Source organism: Cupressus sempervirens, chromosome 3 (genome assembly GCF_028749045.1).
Source record: "Cupressus sempervirens isolate cs-2001-9-10 chromosome 3, ASM2874904v1, whole genome shotgun sequence".
Classification (NCBI taxonomy): domain Eukaryota; kingdom Viridiplantae; phylum Streptophyta; class Pinopsida; order Cupressales; family Cupressaceae; genus Cupressus; species Cupressus sempervirens.
In genome coordinates, this window is record NC_143120.1 from 559,857,901 (window position 1) to 559,875,555 (window position 17,655).

Here is a 17,655-nt window from a genome sequence, read left to right on the forward strand (position 1 = left end):
TAAATTATGAATATGTTTTAAGTTCGCATGAAAGAGTTTAAAATATAAGAGATTAATTAAAAGATAAAATATGTGAACTTAATAAAGATATTCTAAGCAAGTGTGCATGAGATTTTAAAAGGTTATTAAATTAACTTAAAAGTAAAGTGAAAAGTTAAATAAAGTAGTTTAACAATTCACTTAAAGTGCATGAAGGAATAATAAAAGAATATTTTAATTTAAAAAAAAAAAAATTAATTATGCATGAATGAATTAATTAAATAAAGTAATTATTATTTTAGAGTTGTGGTGACAGAAACCCTAAGGGTAATTAGATTCTATATTAGAGGGTTTTCGGGTCATTATTGCACACACAGGTTTATGGAGAGCAACTCGAAGGGTTTGGAAAGAAAAGAATTTTACGTGGCTTGAAAGATTTTGCTTGCAGTAGGAATTTGCATCTAGTTGTCAGAGGTTAGCATCAGATCCAGGTAGGATCTTGTGATTAAATTGTATAGTAGTTTTTGCTTCTCAAACTTCTGTCTGCTCCGTGTTTTTTTTTTGCATATGTTGTTTTTTTGGTATGCAAATATTTTTTCTTGATTGAGAAATATTTGTACATGGACTTAGATGAGTACATTGCTGAGTTTACTTTAGAGGGTTGTATTTTAATAAGAATAAGATTTAATAAGAAATCAAGCAAATACAATAATCTATTGGATTTTGAAATCGGGTTTGAGATTTAGAAGATAAATGTTGTCATTTTTCTAATAGACTTTAAGAATGATATTAATCCGAGAAAGGGTTTGAAATAGAAAGAAATTTTTGAATTAAAAATTTGAATAATTAAACTTAGTTTTCCTATCAGATTAATAATGTGATATATATATATATATATATATATAGTGGTGTTTGTTTAAAATGAATATCATAAATTTTAATAAAACAAAGTAAAAGAAAAAAAAGAATATTTATTTATTTAAAATATTATTACAGAAATTTTAAATAAAATGAAAATTAGATTTATATATAATTGGAAATATATTTAGAAGTTTATTTTAAATAAAATAAATCTGAATTTATTAATAATTGCAAACAAATTTTTAAAAGTTTTATTTTAATAAATAAAAAAAAGAAACCACACCAACCTCACTTACCATTCCTGGTCGGCGGTCGTACATGTCCTACGATTAATCACAGTGATTGTTGTGGCTCATTTATTAAGGCAAGTAGCTTTTAAGTATACAGATTTATTAAAGGTAAGAGACTTATTATTTTGTTTTTTGTTTATGTTTATAAATTTTATAAGTTATTTAAGGGTTATGAAGCATCGAATTTATATTTAGTAGTAAGTTTATTACATGTATATTATTATATAATTAAATAAATATAGTATTTTATAAATACATGTTAATTATTTATTCATTTAATATAATATAATTTGATCAATTAAATTTATTTTATTATGATTTATTGATTAATAATTTTTTTAAATTAATGAATTAGTGATTGTTATCTATAAAAATAATAATAATAATAAAGAGATTTATTTCGTGGTTAAAATATTAATTATTAAATTAATTAATATTTTAGTAAATATCATTCATTAAAGAATTTTGTTAATAACTTTTGGTTGTTAATTAATTAATAATTATTAATGTAAATAAGATTAGTTGAACTAATATTAAATATCAATTAATATTATTAATTATATTTACTATTTTAAAATTCGATTATAAATGGAATTGGAGTGTTTCTATTTGATAATCAATTATTATTTTAATAATTTAACAAATGATTATTATCACTTCTAAGTCATGATATGAGTTTATTTTGTAAATGAAATTTTGTATGTTTTACATGTTTCATTTGAAGTGTTATAGTTTATTGTCATGATGGTTTTTCCTATGAGTGTTTATTTAGTTGGCCAAACTAGGATGTACACCAGAGGTTTTTGCGAGATTTATTTTATACCATTATGTGGTTGGATGTCATGATATGTCTTGTGATTCAAATTGAGATTGTATTTGTGAGATTTACTTGTGGAACATTTATGTGTACTTGGGTGCGAGAACCATCCTATTATCAGGTTGCCTGTTAAGGAACCGAGTTTGATCTTTATGGGTGTTGTGGTATGGGACACAACTGTGTTTTTATGTGCTTAGGAGAGGTTGTCTAGGTACATGACTTGGGAGTGGCTTGCATAGGGGTTCGGGACCTAAAGTGGTCAGTACCAAGGTAACCTAATGCAAGTTATGTAATAAGTGATAATCTAGTAAGTAAAATTTATGGGGGGAAAACACACTAAAAAGATAAGTTAGAGATTTTTGATCTACCCATGCCTTGAGTGCTTGTATAGACTAAGGGTGGGAATGAGATGAGTGCCTCGTCTTCTTGAGAGGGCTTTCTAGTTTCCATATGTGTGATGTTGAGGGTCCGAGGTTCAAAGTAACCAGTCCAGGGTAACTCAACGCTTGAGGGTCTGGGATCTATTAAGAGATCAGTTCAGGGTAACTCAAGCAGCCACACTCCCTAGTATGTAGCCTGAGTCTCCTCTGTAGATCTTTGTGGATTTTGTGTACCTCTGGTGCTGTACTTATTGTTGGATGTGGTGTACTTATTGTTGGTGGTGTATTTATTGTTGGATGTGTTTATTGTGGTTATTACTTTCATTGAGGATGATTGGTGATTCATGGATGTTGTACTTTTGACATGTGGCTTTTGACTTGAGATGATTATCTTTCGTTGACTTTATCTTATGATCTTGGTATTTGGTTTATACTTGGTTCGTGTATGATGTTTGGTTATGTGGTGTTAGTATTGGTTTGAGTGTTCTTACTTTTGGATTATTTTATCTTCTTGAGTAGTATGTGTTACCTTTGAGGTAGTTTTGGCTATTAGGGGTACCTTGCCTAGGAATGTTTTATGTTTGATTAGCCGTATGTGGATCGTTCATTATCTTCCCTGCACGGTGGGAGTGGAAGCCTGACTAGGTAACCACGCGGTCGGGAGGTAGTGTCTTCTTACCATTTGGGTTCCCCTTCACATTGCTAGCTGTTGGATGTTCGTTGCAGAAGATGTACCTTTATCATTCTTATTTCTTATCTTACAGACTTCTTTTCAGATGATGTATATATGTTATCATGTATTCTGTTGTACAATATCTATTTTCACATACCCTGCGACATGTGCAGTGGATGTTATTAATTGGATGTACTTTCATTGTATTGTTTATACTTATGCATTTGCTTATGCGAATGTGTATCTGTTATTCCTTTTTGATCTTGGGACATTGTACTTAGAACTTAAACTAATTAATTTAAAATTATTAAATGTGACTCAACGTAAAGGAATCCTTGAGGAATTGAAACTGTATCTATAATTGCAAATGTGTATTTGATATGCATGTTCTTATTGCTTCCGCATTAATGTTATCTTGATGTTGTTTAAACTTCAAAAAAAAAAATAGTTCAGTAAACATTGTAACATGTTAGGTTTATTTCTCTTGGGTTCCCGAGCAGGGCGTTACACCTCTAGCCTTTGGGCACATGTTCATGTGGCCCTCTATTCTATTGTTGATGGGCCTATCATGGGCCTACGAGCGGTTGCCCTTTCTATATATGGGGCACCCATCTATCTAGTTGAAAAGCCAGTAGTAGAGCCTCTTTACCACCCACAGGGGTAGGTTCATGGTGAAGAGGCAAAAATGAATCTACAGCCTATCTCTGCATATGTGATTATCATTCAAAGTATTATAGCTTCTTCTGATTCATGGCAATTGATTCATAAGGTTGTGCTAATGCATGGTAGTTTCAGGGCGGAATATCGAGAAAGGTAAACTATGGATTCGCGGCTCTGTAGGCTTAATGGTGATGGCCTTGATTTGACCCCCAACCATTAGTATGATAGTTTTCACTGCTAAACTTATATTTAAATATTTTTGTTCACATATTGATATGCATATTGACAACTAAGCATTGAAATCAGTTAGTATTTCCTAGATGAAATTCAAATGGTGTATGCTAAGGCTATATAATGTTTAAATGACATGCTATATTTGTAATTTTCAGTGTATATTTTAAAATTTCCCTATATATATAGAGCCGTCCCCATTTGCTGCCCCCCTGTCCCCAAAATTGCCAAAAACAATTGTCATCCCGTAAACCTGTCCCCCACCCTCTTCATTCAAAAACTCGAGGGAACATAGTTTTAAACTGATATTGAGCTATTTAGTTAAATTATTTAGCAACGTTAAGCTATTTTGATAGTTTTTTGGATATATTACTAATATATAACCAAAAATAAATGTCAGATTGTTTTGCTGAATTTTCACCCTTGCTAATTTTCATTCAAATTTTATGATCGATGAACTCAAACTCAAATTCGAACCTTGTGACTTAGATAAAAAGAATTAAACATTTCAAACTTTTTTTGTGATTTAAAAACTTGATATTTTTTGCACAAGATTGTGAAAGATAATTGAGTAATTTTGTTCTTGTTTGAATTTAGCAATTCCTAATCATTTTTGGTTTAAAATACTCGTCACAATAGGGATATTTTTTCTTATAAACCATTTTTTACAGAATATATTTGGCAGTTGAATATTGTTGAAGGGAAGATGCAATATTTGTTTGATGAGAATGGAAGCCGATACCTAGATGCTTTCAGAGGCATTGTGATTGTGTCCTATGGACATCGTTACCCTGATATTGTTGATGCTACTGTGAAGCAAACTAGACTCTTGCAGTACACTACTACAATCTACCTTCATAATGTGATTACAAAGTTTGCAGAGGCATTAGCTGAAAATTTTCCAAGAAATCTTAAGATACTCTCATTTTAATTGTTCACATGATCCTAAACACATTTCAAAAGTTCCTACTGTTCTTGAACAGCATCATATTCATATCAGGTATTTATTACACTGAAATTATCAAAGAAATTAACTAAATATTCAATTTAATAAATTATTTTTTAAGCCCTTTCTTACCTGACTATTTCAAGCCAAGCATACACAATAAGATACTGGATCCAAATGAGTTTCTTTATCATGTAAAGAATAGACTTTTGATGTTTGGCACAACAATGAAAAACATTGCCATGTCTTCACATGTTTTGAAAGGTACTGGATATCCTTGTAGCGTAAGTGGAGTAAGAATATGATACAATTTCGCTAGATGAAATTTACCAGTTGTAATAGCAATGACTATTTTTAAGTACTATTTAGATTTGTAATTTGCATCAGCCCAAAATTTTCTGGTGTACTGTTAATCCTAGCTCTAGACCAGTTTGTCTTGTTGATATTTGTATGCCACATTTTGTATTTTCTATCATTTAATATTTACTTCTTATTTACAATACAGATTTACCATATCGTTGTATTTATTCAAGATATGCACAAATGCTGAACTGTAATCTCTTAATTCTATGCTGGTTGTTTTCTTTACAAATTCAAGCACAGAATCCAATGAACTAGCAACAATGATGGATCGTTTGTATACTGATAATCATGATATGATTTTGGTGAGAAATTCATATCATGGTTCAATTGCAACCACAATGGGGATGACAGCTCAGAGCAAATGGAAATATAATGTTGTTCAGGTTTGTCAACCAAATTCTTACATTTATAAAGCGTGTTAAGCAAGTACAATTCCACTAGATCTCCTCACAAGAAGTTTTAAGTTGTTACTTAGGGAGTGAAAACTAAAACAAAAAATGTAATAGCATCGAGATATTTTAACTTGTGAATGTCAAATAGTATGTGCAATTGCTTAAGGTTAGTTTTCATGAGTACAGCCCATTGAAAGAAGAAGCTGCATTAGAAACTTTAAGTTGCCAGAAGGTATATGCATACAGTTCAGAATTATAAAGAAATAAATTCTAAGCAATTAACCTTTTTGCAGACTGAAGTTCATCATGGCATCAACCCAAATCCATATCGTGGTCTATTTGGTTATGATGGTGCAAAATATGTTGAAGATGTCCAAGACATAATTGATTTTGGAACCTCTGGCCATGTTGATGGCTTTATTGCAGAACCTATAAAGGCATGTTTTGATATCCTTATTACATTGGTTTGTTTTCTAAAAGAAAACATGTATCCCAAAGGTAAATGGGCAAGAATGAAGGGTGTTCACAACTACAAAATATTGTTTTACATTTATTTTTGCCCTTTTATGTTATATAAAATAATATTCTCGGTATGGATTTCTTTATTCAGGGTGTTGGTGGACCAGGAGAAATGACACCTGGCTACTTGAAGCTTGTTTATGAGAATGTCAGGAAAGCTGGTGGTGTTTGCATATCTGATGACATTCATACTAATTTTGGTCACTTGGGAATTCATTATTGAGGCTTTGAAACACAGGGTGTTGTCGCTGACATTGCTACAATTGCTAAGGTGATCTATTAGTTAAAAGTTCCCATTGTAGTACATTGACAGTCTTCAAGAATATTGTGAATGATGTCATAAATTTGTTGGTAACTGGTAGGGAATTGGGAATGGCCTTCCTCTCAGAGTGGTCATAACTACTCTAGAAATCACTCAAGTGCAAACAAAATGATGACACTTTAATACCTTTGGAGGAAATCTGGTCCATACTGCTGGTGGCCATGTTGTTTTAAACGTCTTGGATAAAGAAAAGAGAAAGGGACACTGTGTTTCTATGGGGCCTTACTTAATCAACTGTTTAAGATAGATTCAAGAAAATTATGAAGGTGACTTGTTCAATTTACATTTTCCATGGATTAATGTTTCTCCATCTTTTTTTAATGTTGAAAATCTCTAAGACCAAGGCAATCTTTTTTCCATTGTATACATGGTGTTGTTTTCATTGACAGAAAACACTGTTATCTTATTCTTTCCTTTTGGCTGTACTTCTTATTTTTATTTCATTGACACCTTGTTTCTCTTTCCTATGGCTACTTTCATGTGTTTCATTGGGAATTTATAGCCTTCCTAAAATTTAGAAAACGTAAATGGATAGTTTTAGAGTACCAATTGCTTTAGTTCTGTTTCAAAATGAAATGTATGATGTACTTTTACATCTTTAAAGTATACTTATTGTGCATAGTGCCTCCAATTAGAATTTCAATCGGAGCAAGTTTTATTTGATTTCCTCCTTTTATTGGCCTTGAGCATACTTGGGTGAGTCCTTGCAGCTTTAACTAAACTATAGTTTTCTAGTTCAGTTATTGGAGATGCAAGGGGGTGTGATTTGATGGTTGGCGTTGAGCTGATAACTGACAGAGCTACAAAAACACCAGGTCAAATAGAAACTGCACTTGTATTTGAAAAACTGAAAGGTAATTGGTTGTTGGCTGTTAATATCAAGTCTCTTGTGCCCATTATTCATACTAATAAGGTTATTGACCAGTATGGTGGCTTTGATTACTTGCTTAACCTTATGATTTATAATGTGCATATAGACATGGGAGTGCTGGTTGGAAAAGGAGGGATGTATGGAAATTTCTTTTGAATTACGCCTCCGATGTGCTTCACAAAGGAAGATTCAGGTACATCAGTTCTTTAAAAGACATTATGCTTCCATAGTCCACTTTAATAAGTATTAAAGGCTTCTGGATTTAACTGTGTTTATCTTTTTGAATCAATATTTTGGATCATACTTCACAAATCATTTTCTTTTATTTCTCTAATATCATATTACAGTGATACAGAAAATAAACAGTTAAACTTGGAAGATTGTTTTCTTCGTTATGGTGAATGATAAGAGGACCTGTTTTGGCATGCTTTAAACTTCAGGTGGAAACCAAGATATTTAATGATATCATTTGTTTTGCACTGCAGATTTTCTTGTGAATGTCATGGACCTTGCACTGTCGCAACTCTAGAAGTCCTTGTCCATATATGGGTAGCTCTATATCAGGTTCAATAAATTTTGCAGCCATGCAGTGTTGCAGCTTTTCTGAGAGCATGAGACATCACCTCGTCGTCTCCTGAGCTTGGGAAATCAGACAGTAAAGTTGCCTTTGAGAGGTTGAACAAGTTATCAACTAGATTTGGATTAGCTATTTACTATTATTCAATCAATTTTGCAACTTTAAAATGTCGTATATTCTCTAAAAGCATGAGACACCACCTCATTGTCTCTTTCCTTGGAGAATTAGAAAGTAATGTGTGTTTTTAATGTCTTTGAAGGAGCCATGTTTCAGAGTACTTGAGATACCCCATATCCTTGTCTCTTTCTTGCAAGATATGGAAGCGATACATGTCTACAATTCTAAGAAGGAATTGTATTTTGATGGGTTTAATATACTATGAAATGTAAAGATAACTCAAGGCTTCTTTCAATAGTAATATAGTTGTATGTCTATTTCATAAGCTTTGGAGTTCTTGGACGAAATTTAGCGATTTCAAACTAATTTCCATAATGTGTAAGATATTATACTATTTATCAGTGGGAGGCTTACATAGTTTAAAGAAAGAAACTTACATTGCTATGTCAGTAGTATGAATGTAATACATTTGAGATAGTTATGAGTCTCCAAATAATATTTATCTAAAAATCCTCGAAAGCATGAGCTACCAGAGTAGATTCCAGGCAGTAAGGAGGCAATGACTGAGTCTAAATCTTAGGAGGAGCCAATCTTTTTAGTAGTTGTTGTGTTACATAATATTGCAATATAGATGGAATCTTACTGGATTCGTCTACTGGATGCTGAATCTGGCCAGAAAATCATTCATTCAGATGATGGCATGTGGAAGGTCTTAAGCGAACGGTTAACATATTAAATGATAAAAAAGGGAACAATGTTTGAAAAGATGTCAAATTTGATACAATTATGGGCATGCAATTGCTTTTAAGTATCCCAATGAGGAAGATTGTGAAATGAAATAATCTATCAAGAGAACAATATGATCGATGCAATAAAACTTTCAGTCCCTGTTTTAATATTAAGAAAATGATAGATCATGTAATAAAAGTTTTGGTCCATGCTTTAATATTAAGAATATAATAGATGCAATAAAAAAATCCAGTCCATGCTTTCCTATTAGATCTGATTTTTCTTACAAACTCTGTTTTTATTTTTCAATCAGACATTTCGAAACACTCAACCTGATTCATCATCAGGATTTAGAATATAATAAAGAATAATTTAAAATAAACTAAAGAAAAAAAAATTGTTTTGAAAAGTTCACAAATGAGTTCTACTCTCCTGCCACTAATAGAAAATATATAATGTTTGACTTTAGGTTTTCTAATTATCATAGCAAGAATTAGATTTATTTTTTATTTTTTATTTTTTATTTTTTCTAAGAGGTACATTGAACATTATTTGAAGAAGAAGGAATAAAACTTTGCAATACAATCAATTATCAAAAACTTCCTTTTGAAGAAATAATCTTGTTGTTCAAACCCTCAATGTTTTTACTTTTTATCAAAAATAGTTTACAGGTTCTCTCTACTCAACAAGGCAAACATATTCTCCACAAAGAGTAATTAGTGACACTTCTTTTTATGTTGTAAAGTTTCATTTATGCTTTCACATCAAACACACCTAATGACATATCCCCTGCACCTCCTTTGGGTGCTAGTGTTAGTATACACACAAATACTATCTAAGTCTGCAATAATCATTTTATCTACACTTTTTGGTATCCATTACCTAGCTATGATTCCAGTTGACTCAACATGCTGTAGAGTAGGTTATAGAAGAGGGAGGATATTGGTTCAAGTCTCAATCCAGCTGATATTGCTAATAGTGGATCCCCCTTGAATAGGTAAACAGACTGTCTAACTCACAAGTACTATGATTTTGGATCATTCAGCTAGTAATACCTATATTATTGTGGCATACAGAGATACCCTAGGGGTGAACCACCTAAGCCTTTACTCATTGTTTTGGGTCAGTAAGTTAGTAATACCAATATTATTGTGACATATAGAGATACCCAAGGGGTGAACCAGCTAAGCCCTTACTCATTGTTCTGGATCAATCAGCTAGTATTACCTATATTATTGTGGCATACATAGATACCCCAAGGGCAAACTAGCTAAGTCTTTACTCATTGGATGCCCTCCCTGTCCGCTTTGTACCCCATCCTGTGCATTGATATGGCACTAGATAGGGGATCCCCAACTATAACCAATATCTTTAGGGATAAGAACTACAAGATTCATTTATTAATCCAGATGACTAGAAGTAATGTATATACTCACAAACTTTTTATTATGTATTCATATGTATGTATTGTGACTATATGCATAGATACAAATAGTTTGATCATATATACATTTATTTTATCTATATGCCTAGATACCCATAGATTCTTGGTATAGTTAATCCACTTCCAGATTCTTAAAAAACCAGCAATATTATGATTCCCTTCAAAATAGATTATTAACAAGGGAACCAAGAGGATTCCCTTTGCTCAAGATAGATTATTAATCTTCAAACATATTATTAACAAAGATATCAATTCTACCTTCAAAAAGGAATCGATTATTAACAAAGGAATTGACTCCCTTGAAAACATATAATTAACTGAGGTGTCGATTCTACCTTTCATTCAAATTATTGACAGAAAAACATAACAATTAAGTTGCACGAATCTACCTTGACAAAATGGTGATGCATCTAGTTCTAGCAGAGAAATTTGAAAACTTTTCAGATAGATCCAATGATTTTTCAATCCATGACTCATGTGTGCCTTAGTGTTGCTCGAGTTGGAATGTCAAGGACCACATAGAATCACCACCAACAATGAAAAATAGGTGCTAAAAATTGAAGACAGATTCCAAAAACTAATCGCATATATGTTTTAGTTGCGGCAATAGAAAGAAATTAAAAGGGATTATAGAGGAAATGAAATGAAGGGTTTTTTTTTTAATCTTGCATAACCCAAATAATAGACCAGAGAAAGGAGTAAATCATTGTTCAAAATTTGTGCTTACCCACATTATAACAACAAAATATAAGATATCAGCATGCTAGGATTTAGAATGAGAAACTATTACCTATTTGTAGTGCAGATGTAGGCCTAGATTTCTCTTGAAGTCTATTGAGGAGTATGCAGGTAGAACCGAGACGACTAGGGCATACAAATCCAAAATAAAATGTTCCTACATATACCCTAATCAGTATACCTAATAGAACCAATCTTGCCATTGATAACTATGTTTCTATGATTTCGCAATGGCTGACCACTAGTTGCAATGGAGTAGTGTATAAGTTCATAGAAGACTATGAGTCTTCCATGTTCCTTTTTAAGCGTTATTGTATTTTCCGTAGCCAATATACTATTGCAATCACCAATATTTAACTAGTGATTAATCCTTTCAATGACAACCAATCATATGTAAGTATTATTTTTTAAAATTTAAAATTTTGATTTTTGTAATGTTTATTTGTGAAATTTTTAATTTCTAATTTTTTAAAAATTAATTTACTTGAACTTGATTGGCTCATATAGTTGGGGTCTTATAAGAGCAGATTTTAAGCAAGCACTACCCGATATTTTAGTGTGCTTCCTTAATAAATAAAAATAACATTGTATGAATTTTTTTGAGTTGTATATATTTTAGCATACAAATAAATTTGATAATTCTTAATGCTATAAACTATTTATACATAAACAAACAAGTGAAAAGGTTAAAAACAAGTTATTAATAAGAAATGTAATTATGAGTCACTATAGTATAGTTAAAATGTAGCAACTATTTATATTAGCAAAGATGGATCAGGACAACATTTTAAATTTGATAATAATTAATGTTATGAACTATTGTAGACATAAACAATTGAAAAGTAGAAAAGAATAAGTTATTAGTTAAAAATTATCAAGTCACTATAGTATGCTTAAATGATTATATTTTTAAAAGAGTAATATTTATATAACAAAATATTTCCACACAAATTAATTATAAAGATTTTTATATTAAAATATATTAATTTCAAATATTTAATATTTAAAATAGGGTGATAACTTCTTAATCTTTCTAAATTATAAATTAAAATGAATAATATTTCCTTTACAAATATTTTGTCATCCACATAAGTTAATTATATATATTTTTATATTATAAAAATTAATTTTAAATACTTAAATATTTAAAATTGAATGATTTCTTTCAAAATTAGATTTATTGTTTTGTAAAAGTTCCATCCAAAAATGTTAAGATTAATCAAATATTAACATATTAATAAATTTATTTAATATATTCTATTTTTTAACTCTATTAATTAAACTATAGTTTAAGGAAAATACAAGCCACTATGTGGCACTTGTTTCTACTTTTGAGAAATTCTAGTTATTTTGACAGAAGACTATATATATTAGTATGGCTCTTTGATTAAATATTGTATCAAACTACTAATATTGATTACATTCTAGAGTTCGATTAATAACTTCTTTAATGAGAGGTTGGGCCGAATTACATTGGACGTTATGATTCATGACCAACATTGCAACTCAAACTCTGTCGTGGTCTTCATTCATCTTGTTTTTTGTGGATGTGATACTTCGAATTGATATTATTCTTGCATGATTGTTTTTCATTAGTGACTGAATTTTTTTTATGAAATGAATAAGTTGGAATTATATATTGTGGGAGGAATAATAACCAATGTTCCATTCTTATTGTTTGAAAAATGCTTATATTGGAAGCATCTTTTGATTTGAAGCATATGGACCCCATTAGAGAAACTTGTACCATGGATGTTCATGTGCAGAAAAGTATTTAGCATCCTTGAGAATTATATTCAACTACTTATTGTAGTCCCTCTCTTATTTGTATTTCTATACGTATTGTAAGAGTTGTTTTCCTTGATCTTTTCCTTTATCTCTGAGGATGCTCTTGCAAGAAGGGAAGTAAAAAAACATTAGGTACAACTAAAAATATTGTGTAGGACTTGAGCTTATAAAATTAGCTGCAAAATGTTCTTGTATCTATTACCTTCAAGACATAAATGGATCATGCTAGATAATGTGTCTTTTGAAGAAAGTTGACTTCTATGATTGGGATCGTATAAGAAGTATCCTCCTATGATAGTTGAAGCATCTAGAGGATCTATTTAAATTGACTATCAAGGATTATATTGGTTTAGAGAGGGAATATTGTGTCAGGATGACTTCTCTAGTGACCAGGAAACTATAGAAACCAAGGAGTAGACAACATATATACATGGTGGTGACATTCTTGATGCTTTTCTTGGAAACGACAAGGTAGCAAAGAAAAGAACCTCACTTCAATATTGTAATCCAACTCAAGACTAGCTCTATGATGTGTCAATATAAAGGATAAGTATTTCATACCCTTGAATAATGTTCTTTAGCTCATGCTATAACCTTGGGATGAGCAATCTTGTTTTCTTCTATGATTGACATTTCCCTTTGAGATAATTTAGTTGCATCAACTATTTAGAATATCTTCAAGCGGATCAAGAAGCACAAGTAATTGCACTCAAGGGAGGGAAAACCTGATACGTGAAGTCATGGAACTGAATTGGATGTCATGTGTCTAGCATCATGACAAAACCACATGAGATAATATGTGGTAACTCTGTGTAAACTATTTTGTCATGTGTGTGACTCCATGACTTTATGAGGCCCCCTGTGTACATTATTGAAAGGTGGCGATCTTTCGGATAATGAACACTTATATCTAACATTTTAAGGTGGTGACTTTACAATGATTAAGTACTATCATGATGAATATCATGTGACTTGATGTTCATGGATATGTCATGATAGTTAGTATCTCTTGGACATTTTGATAGATATCATGAGACTTGGTATTTGTTAAACATCATTATATTCCTTATGAGATAATCATGGTGGATAAGTGTTTCTATGGATATGCTATGATTTGTTATGGTAGACAATGTGAGACCTAATGTTAGTGTGCATATCATAACTTGGATATATAAGAAGAATATCACATGACTTGATATTCTTAAGCATATTACATCTTTTGATATCATGGGTTAGTGATATCTCTTATCAAAATAGATGATCCTATTGTGATATATACTTGTTTAGATTCTTTATCTTCCCTAGCTAAGAAGGAGTATTGATAATAATAACTTTGGTTATATTAATGATAATCAATAGAATGATCACTATATGCATGTATATATATTGGTAAGTATATTGATATATATGTACATATACATACATAATTATATGACTTAGAATAATATTGATCTCACTGAAATTGATCCTCATTCATATTAGATCACAACACCTCTCAAATCCAAGTATATTATCGATCTACAAGTGTAGATTCTATCTATGAAATTGTTATTTTATGTTTTTCACATTTTGATCGAGTAATGATTAGATGCTTGATTGAATGAATCAGATTGAATTCTAATTAACTTCATATCAGATCAATGATATGATATATATTGATTGAGTACAAACAAAAGTTAATCTCGATTAGTATTTCAGCCTATTTATTTGGAAAATAAATAATTATAAACGAAGATGAATGTCATGATTGGACATGCTTCCACTTTTTGGAGACACGTCCATTCATGGACATGAATCTCCACTTGATTATATATACTCAAACCGGCTAATATACAATCTTTCCTTTAGAGTTCAATGAATACAAATATCAAATTTAGAGTGGCAAAATAATATTCAATGTTGATCAAAATTGAATAGTCATTTACATACACATTTTATGAAGACCAAAATTTGATTACATCTTGCAAAATAGAATTCATATATTAGTTATAATCTGATTTTGAAAATAAAAGAAATCCATAGTTTTAACTAGAGATAAATTTAATTATCATTAACATAAATAATTTATGAGCCTCCTTTTGGTATCATGTTTAAACAAGGTTACAGTGGAAAAGGTTTTGGAAAGATTAAACGAGGAATAAATGTCCATACTCTTTTCCAATACACTATAGAAGGCGTATAATTTTTCTCCTATGCTTGTTTGAAAGCCTAATCTTCTTAGCCATTTTGACATTAACTTAGATCGTGTATAGAGAATCTTGTAGAAATTTATTAAAAGATAAAAATATTACTTTTCATTTCATAAAACATAAATAAAATGAAATTTAATGGTGTGAGATAGTTATCATAGTTATCTACCTCTTTATTAGATATTATTCAGCTCATAAAGAGTAAGTAGACTAGTCGGTTACCCCCCTACTATTCTAAAAGAATGCATCCAGAAGGAAACATAGGTAATGCAAAAATATAGATGGGCACTGAGCTCATTTTTTACCAAGTCTCAATCCCAAGAAAATGCATGCTTTGATGCTTTCTTCCCTGCCTTTTTTTATTGATGGTTCCAAGTCTATTGAAGGGTTATGGTTTTCAAAGTGATGATGCAACATGATGTTGGTTCTAGTGCTGATACATTGAATGATTCAAGGTAAACTAATCATGTTGATGTCACTCAAGTCTCCTCCTTATTGATAGTTTAGACCATCTTGAACCCCTAAGCAAGTGTGACCATCCTTATATTGTGCCTTTATGCAGACTTCTTGCTGATGAACCCATCCTTTGTTTTCTATTGCATGCAATAAATTAGGGAGGGGCACCCTACAACCCAACAATATTCCCTACTAGAAAGCATGTAGAAAGAGCCTTGGATGAGTTAACCAATCTAATTGTCATTTATGAAGGGAAGTACAACCAATTTCTTTCTATGTTTAAAATTGCAAACCTTGTAAAAACTTGAGGTCTTTTCTTGATTGGTATGTGGAATACATAAAGAATGGGAACCTAGGTTAGTATCTGTGAAGAGGTCCATGCTCAAGTACATACTTAGAAGATCCTACATAGGAATTCGACTAGGTGATATTGTTTAACCTCCATTGAAGTTTTTTTTTGATCTATTTCCCAAATATGAAGAAAGAAAATCATGTATAGGGCTATTTTTCCAAGATTTAACATTTTCCTTGCTAGTTGTAACAATTTCTGAGACCTCGGCCATTATCTATTATAAAAAATGAAATAGTTTTTAATTGAGAAGTGCTTGTATAAAAAAATATTCCCCGAGTCAACCACTTCAATATGTGCAACATCCACATCAATATCAGTTGCTAGATAATATTGGTTAAATTTAAGGGATTTAAAAACAAATTACAAGTAATTTCAATCCAATACACATTTAAACATATTTCATGTGTTTTTAGATTTGCATAGTTCATTCTATATTTATTGCCTACAAGTAATGAGTACTTTCTCTTTTGTTGAATGTTTAATTGTTCTTTTAATTCATACCAACAAATCTAACAAAGTTCTTATTCTCATTATCATATAATGTTCTTTTTGTTGTCACTAACTTTTCTTGAACTGGAAAAGAGTGGTGATTTCTTCGATGTGCATCAGATAAAGGAGATCTAGAGGGATGTTCTTTGCTGTATCCATGAGTATTTCATACTTGATGGAAGAAGTAAAAGAGTTCATAAATGCCACTTTGTTTTTTTAAATCACTTTAGACACAAAGATAGAATATCTTTCCCCTTCTATTTGCAGTTTTCTTTACTTCATAGTTTAGAAGCCCATAAGAAGGAGTCCAGACCCATTTTACATGAAGGGTTGATTCTTCTTATTGAGGGGTATTGTAAAAATAAACACATTGCCTCTACTCCCTCTAAGGACAAGAAGAAGGACTCCATTAAGAGTAAGAAAGGTGACTCTGTTAAAGGTAAAGATAAAGCCCTGAATTTGAAACCCTCGGTTTCTCAAAAACATGAGGATGAGGAGTCTAAGACCGAGAAATCGAAAAGCCATGAGAATATTAACCCTGAGGATGAGGATGATACTGATGCTGGGGATTTAAGCTCTAATTTGGACGGGTACCCAGAGACTAAAGGTAATAATGAAAAAGGGAAAGAGGAAGCCAATAGTGAAGGTAATTCTGAACAAAGTAAATCTGTTAATGAGGGTAACCAGGCTATATCTAGTGGGGGTGATAAAGCAGAAGATAACACTGTCGGGAATCCTGTTGAGAAGAGTGAGGAGGACCATACGGCTAAGACTACTTCTCCTATCAAGGGGATAGAGGAAGAAAAAAGGAAGGACTCTGCTCACATAGAGTACTCTGTCGGGGCTCGAAAGGAGGATCAAACGATAATGGAGGATAAAAATGAAAATGTCCACTCCCCCCCCTCACGAGACTGCTGAAGATGATAGCGATTCAACGCAGAGGGATACCATGCTCACCTTCCTGCATTCTACAAAGGTTAAAGCCGACACCATGCTCAAAGTAGATTCTTGGATCTATAATGAAATGATGGGTTTGAAGAAAAAGGTGGAAATTCTGCAACAAAACCAAGACATTACCAATGCCAAACTTAGCCAACTAGAAGGGTAGATGGGAGACATCCCTAACAAACTTAACAACTATGAGCAGAACCTCAGAATGTTAATCAAGGGGAGTGGCACTAAGATGGAGTAGGTCAGCTTGAGTATATGTGCGGCCACTGCAAGCCTGGGCAAAAGGGCTAATGAAGAAATCACTTCAGCTGAGGGTTTGAGCAAAAGAACAAGGCAGAGCTCGAGGAAGAGTGCAATGAAAGTTGTTGCTGCTTCGGTTGCTAATACCATTCAAGAGACTGCAGAAATTGGTAAGGAAGCTGCTAAAATGATCTTAGAGCTGCAATAGTGGCTTTGGGTCAAGTTCTCTAGTTTTGTTCCTGTCTAGTGCTGGTTACTGGTTGGGGTCTCTGGTCCTGGTT

The 17,655-nt window shown here is 31.7% G+C and overlaps 1 pseudogene; it reads left to right on the forward strand.

Annotated features, from left to right (window-relative positions):
* The first annotated feature begins 3,782 nt into the window (after positions 1–3,782).
* Positions 3,783–7,833, forward strand: LOC149567648 (alanine--glyoxylate aminotransferase 2 homolog 1, mitochondrial-like; annotated as a pseudogene).
* The last annotated feature ends 9,822 nt before the right edge of the window (positions 7,834–17,655 follow it).